Genomic DNA, 5,682 nt, shown 5'->3' on the forward strand with positions numbered 1-5,682 from the left:
GAGAGGAAAGGAAAAGCATCCAAAGAGTGTCCAGAATGTTCTGGTGGCTGCCAATCCTGGGTTGTTCCCAGCCTCGTGCCCATTGCTTCTGGGATAGGCTCCGGACCCCCGGCGACCCAGTAGGATAAGTGGTTTGGAAAATGGATGGATGGTTCTGACTGACACCAGGTGAAGTGGGAGGTACGACCCACTTTGGTTTCAAATGAGACGGCAGAACGAGTGCAGACACAGACGGATGGATTTTTTTGGCCATTGTACCATTTTGGGTATGAACTGCTTTCCAATCACAGCTTGCTTTATATATGTATTTAGAACCCTGTTAAAAGTAAGACACTGAATTTATCACTGTTAAGTACTTGCTTACCTTTCACCAGTGATGCACATTTCTATCAATTAAATGAATGTTAGATTTAACAGACAATTTCATAAAAAGCGACATTTTTGAGAAAGCAGGGCCAAACAGTGCCTGGAGTAACGGGGGGTTAAGGGCCTTACGGAGGGGCCCAGTAGTGACATTGAACAGGTGACCTTCCCATCATAGACATAGCATCCAAACTCAATGAGCCAAACAGCGCCCCCACTGGATTGCTATGTGTTTTGCAGCTCAGGTGATTTTTTTTCCTACATGTTGATTTAAATGTGGCTGGTATTACTACACCATGAAGCTTCTCCTCTTCCTCAACACCCTCTTCATGGCATCAGGATGCTGGTTACCCATGGAGACCCTAGAAGTTTGGATCAGGAAGGAGGCAAAGGGCCAAGCATCCTATGGCATATGCAAATCACTGCGTGCAGTGTGCAGAGGTTAGGTGACACATACCATCCTGTAGCTCAGAGATGGAGGAAGGGAGACAGCTGTTTGGTCCTGGAGAGGAAATACATAAAACCTCACAGGAAGCAGGAGTATTTATCAGGGTCTCACAGCCTCATTCTGCCCTCCTAGACATGTCTATCTACCTGCCTGTCTGTCTGCTTGCCTGTCTATCTACCTTCCTGTCTCTCTATTTCTCTACCTGCTTGCCTGCCTGCCTCTCCATCTGTCTGTCTATCTATCTGCTTGCCAGTCAGTCTGTCTGTGTACCTGCCTGCCTGTTACACTGTGGACAGCTGCTGCATTCACAGCCAGAGCGCAAATACCAGAGTAAACGACTTTAATATCTAAGAATGTTCCTTGCTGATCATGACTATTGACACAACATTGGATAGTGAAGTTGACTGAAGGGTAACAGCTTCCCGCTGTTACCCTTCAGTTACCAATAAGGGTACACTCACTCAGTGTGGTCTTTTCCAGTGCAGACCTCCTCACGTCGACCTCCAAGAGACGAGCTCATGTCTTTACCACTGAATTAGCTTCAGCCCCCAGGCCTGTTTCATAAAACATTTACATTTTCACTTACAGCACATATGTCCCCGTTATATAATTTCCATTTTTCCATTTTCATTTAGTCTACATGTATATATCATTAATCATTACTCCATCCGGGAATTTTACATGTCATATACTAACATACACTGTACATATGCGCATCAAAATAATTTTTTCACCAGCTTCTGGGAAAAACAAAATATATAAATAGATAGATTATCATAACTAAGACTGAAATAACAAAAAACCCATAAAATATTACAGTAAAACGAAAGTGATGACGATGATGATGATGAAAACCCTTTATTGCTGTTGCAATATACCATGTCACTAGTCACGAGTACCAGCGAAAAACAGGCCATCAACCCGACCATACATATACACAAACATCACAGTAGGGGGTAGACAGGTCGGGAGACAGGGGCAAACAGAGAGAAGAAAAGAAACAGAATAACGTGAGGAGAGAGGAGGAGAATTAAAAAACAGCCCCCAGACTGTACTCCAGTGGGGAGGACATTGTAGGAACCGAAAAAAACACCTCAGCAACATAAGCACATGGTCACTACACCTTACAACATAAAATGACACAACTTGCAACAGGTGAGGGAAATGGGGAGGTGGAGGTAGTCCAGCACAGACAGACAGCCATCCGGTCCTGCAGCCACGAGGGCGCTGGTCACAGACCCGCCTGTTCACACTGGGGGTATGAAGCAGCGAAGGCGTGGGATGGGGGGAGGGTGCAGTCAGTCCGTGGGATTGGGGGAGAGGAATGCAAGAGAGTCTCACTGTCTGGTTCTTCTGGGGGAGTTGTTAGTTCAGCAGCGGCCTTGGCCGAGGCCGGTGCTGATTGGGGGGAGCCAAAACCTGATAGAATAGGGTTGTTTGGGTTTCCGGGCGAGAAGCTGTAATTTCCAACTCCCCTAATGTCCACGCTGGTCTCCGCCATCCAATAATTTTTGCAAAGCTGTGAGCTTCTCCATGATGTTATCCAGTTTCACAGTCTGAGTGCTAACAGCTCTGCCCACTCCATCAATCATTCCGGCCAGCCTAGTGGGGCTTTGAGCGGCTGTCACCGTCTTCTTCAATCTTTGATAAACCAGGGCAATGCCTAATCCAATCAGCATAATACCTGTAATCATGGTTCCGAATAGGTAGATGTCTTCAATGTCCTCCACGGAAAGAGCTGCCAGGCACACGACCCTCCACCGCTCCCATCCGTCCATCGTGTAGCCAGCAGCATACGTTCCTGCCAGACAGGTTCCCCCGAACCTAGGCTTCTCATCGAGAAGATGGTGTCAATTGCGTTGAGAGACCAGCTGATCAAATCCATCGTTTTACGTAGTTTGGAGAGCAGGGCTGAGAGAGTCTCTCAAGTATACTAGACGAGACGAGAGGAGCGAAGCAGGGAAGATAAGGGGAGGGAGAAGGAGAGAAGTGCGACCGCCTCCGCTGAGAGCCATGCATGTTCTCCCCATGTCGCTGTGGGGTTTCCTCCAGGTACTCCGGTTTCCCCCCATAGTCCAAAAACATGCTGAGGCTAACTGCACTTGCTAAATTGCCCATAGGAATGCATGTGAGAGTGCATGGTGTGTGAGTGTGCCCTGCGATGGGCTGGCCCCCCATCCTGGGTTGTTCCCAGCCTCGTGCCCATTGCTTCCGGGATAGGCTCCGGACCTCCCGCGACCCAGTAGGATAAGCGGTTTGGAAAATGGATGGATGGATGGATGGAATGTGTATACATAATATTTAGTGTAGTAACTGCTTCTGGCCAACAGGGGGCCACAGGCAAACGTGTGATTTGAGTGGTGACAAATGCTGCTGCTACAGGTCATGGTCGGGCTCCTGCAATCATCCATCCATCCATGCATGGAGGAGAGCACCAACTTTTATGGAGGAATAAGAATCATTTCCTCTCTGCCCGCTTGACTGGGCTTGATAACTGGTCACTAGAACTGGCATTGAGGAGGTACCACGGCTCATCTGACATGCCCCTGCACCCTTCTGTGCCATCTGTGCAAGGCTGCGTTTTTTTATAACCTCTATGCAATATTTCTGAAGCCTAACCAAACCCCACTTCTTCCTTCCTACCACGGAATACAGTGCAGCACTACACACTGGACTACAGTCTATCAGGCAACACAGGGCACAAAGCTGGGTTCACCCGGGACCATCATGGGGCAAACCACCCTCCAGGCACTTTGGAGATACCCATCAGCCTCACTGTATGTCTTTGGACTGCAGGTGGAATCTAGAACTGCCAGATCCGTGCGTGAGAGAGAGAACATGCAAACTAGGAACACACAGGTCAGAAACAGGAACCAAGGTTCCTAAAATAAACTGGAGAAATGGCTCAGTGATTTCTTCCATCAGTAACTGGCATGCTGTATAGACAGTCCTCTGTATCGAAACTCAACCATAATCTGCGCCAAACATCCAGAAATATCCGCACTAATCACATCTCTTGTTTGCATCACTGACTGAGCTTGCAGGAGAGACCGCTGGAACGTACCAACTCCAATGAGGAACATAAAGTATGCTTCAGTTGTTAGTATGGCTATGGACTAGCTTCAAGTAGTTGCAACTTTTCCTCCTTAAGAGTAATATTTCTGGTCCTCACGCTGTGGGTGTCTTCAGGGAAGGATCTAAATCTATATTTTCTGGGGGTGCCACTGAATGTCCATAGCTGGACAAATAATCATGCAAAAGCATTTATTTCCTATTATGAAATTGCTCAGGTTTGTTTTATTAATGTATTTACGAAAATGAAATTGTGCAACTTTTAAAAGAATAAGGGCATACATACATGTGGTAGTAAATATTCAGTGATTCTCATTTAGCATTTTGAGTCCCAGCTGTGAGCCTCAGAGCCCCATGTGTCTCAGGGTAAAGCAGATGCTATAAATCCTTTGGCTGTACAGCTGTCATGTTCTATTTGTGAGAATAATGTGTACAAAGAAGAGTGGAGTCAAAATCAACAAGCATGCAATGACATTAAACACCCAGATTACCTGCTAATCGCATACAGAAATGCCTCAAATTTAACCAAGGACGACATGTTCCAGGTCATTTTTCTGTCTGAAGAAATGCATGTAGACGCATACACAGTACTGAAGAAAAGTCGTAGGCAGTCAAAGAAAATGTTTAAAACTATTTATGTGGCTAGAAAGTGTAGTAAAATGCTCAGAAAAAAAAATAGTAAAACAAAAACTAACAAGAATTTGTTCTGTTCTCCAAAAAGTTACTGATATCTTGTTGGATGGCTAAATGGACACCACTTCAGTTCCTAAACCTCTATGAAGTTAAATTTTACCAGACAATTGAACGTTTGCGCCAGTACCTGTCCGATCCTGTCCTGTGTGTCTTGTGTCCTTTTGATCAGCAGGTGTCGCTCAGTGGGTTGAGTACATGGCTTAGAGGCTAAACCCCTCCAGTCATGAGTTCACCTCTTAAGGTTTTATTGGTTTTTGGTTTCCTTAGTATCTTTTGTCTCTCTTTGTGTCCCTGTTTAAGGTGTAACCTGCTTGTGCCTTGTCTAACTTTGTTCTGCTTAGACTCTTATTCCAAGTCTTCTCTAGCGTTATTAACCCTTAGTGTTTAAGGTTTCTTACTTTCGATCCTTGTTACGCCGTCTGCTTCTTGTTGTCCTGTGCTGATTGGTTATTTTAGTTGTTCCACACTGTTGCCCTGGTACAGTGGAGATAAAATGTACACATCCCTGTTAACATGCCAGGTTTTCATGATGTAAAAAAAAATAATTTGACCACAATAAGTCATTTCAAAACTTTTTCCACTTTTAACGTGACCTAAAATCTATACAATTCAACCGAAAAACAAAAATGTGTTTGGGGGGAAAAAATTTTAAACAAGAAAAGTACATAAGCTAGCTAAGTGCGCACACCCATAAACTAATATTATGTTGGAGCAGCTTTTGATTTAATTACAGCATTCAGGCTTTTTGGGGACACACCTGCCATCAGTTAAGTGACTGATTAACCCCAAATAAAGCTCAGCTGTCCAGGTAGGTTCTCTCATGACCTTTACTCAGTTGTATCTTACACCAAAAGTCATATTTCACAGAAAGCTTAAAAAAAACATGAAAAGGATCATATTGCAGAAAGGTGTGTCAGCAGGAAGGGCAAGTTTCCACGGCCTTAGATACCATGAAACACACCGCAGAGTCACCAAGAACTGGAAGTCCCTCCAAGATTGATAAAAAGACAAGAACTGGTCAATATATGTTTTATTATAGCATCTGGTCCTTTCACTCAGTCATACTGTTTAATGAAATACCGAAATAAAATTATATACATTTATAA

General features: G+C 44.7%; 1 long non-coding RNA gene across 1 annotated transcript; it reads right to left on the minus strand.

The window, feature by feature from the left end:
• Positions 1-358: 358 nt before the first annotated feature.
• On the minus strand, positions 359-2,738 carry LOC125727022 (uncharacterized). Its single transcript, XR_007388512.1, has 3 exons — positions 2,496-2,738; positions 1,273-1,365; positions 359-865 (listed from the first exon to the last, which is right to left on the minus strand). It is a non-coding gene; the product is annotated as an uncharacterized LOC125727022 (long non-coding RNA).
• Positions 2,739-5,682: the final 2,944 nt, after the last annotated feature.

This window comes from Brienomyrus brachyistius, unplaced genomic scaffold (assembly GCF_023856365.1).
Source record: "Brienomyrus brachyistius isolate T26 unplaced genomic scaffold, BBRACH_0.4 scaffold84, whole genome shotgun sequence".
Lineage (NCBI taxonomy): Eukaryota > Metazoa > Chordata > Actinopteri > Osteoglossiformes > Mormyridae > Brienomyrus > Brienomyrus brachyistius.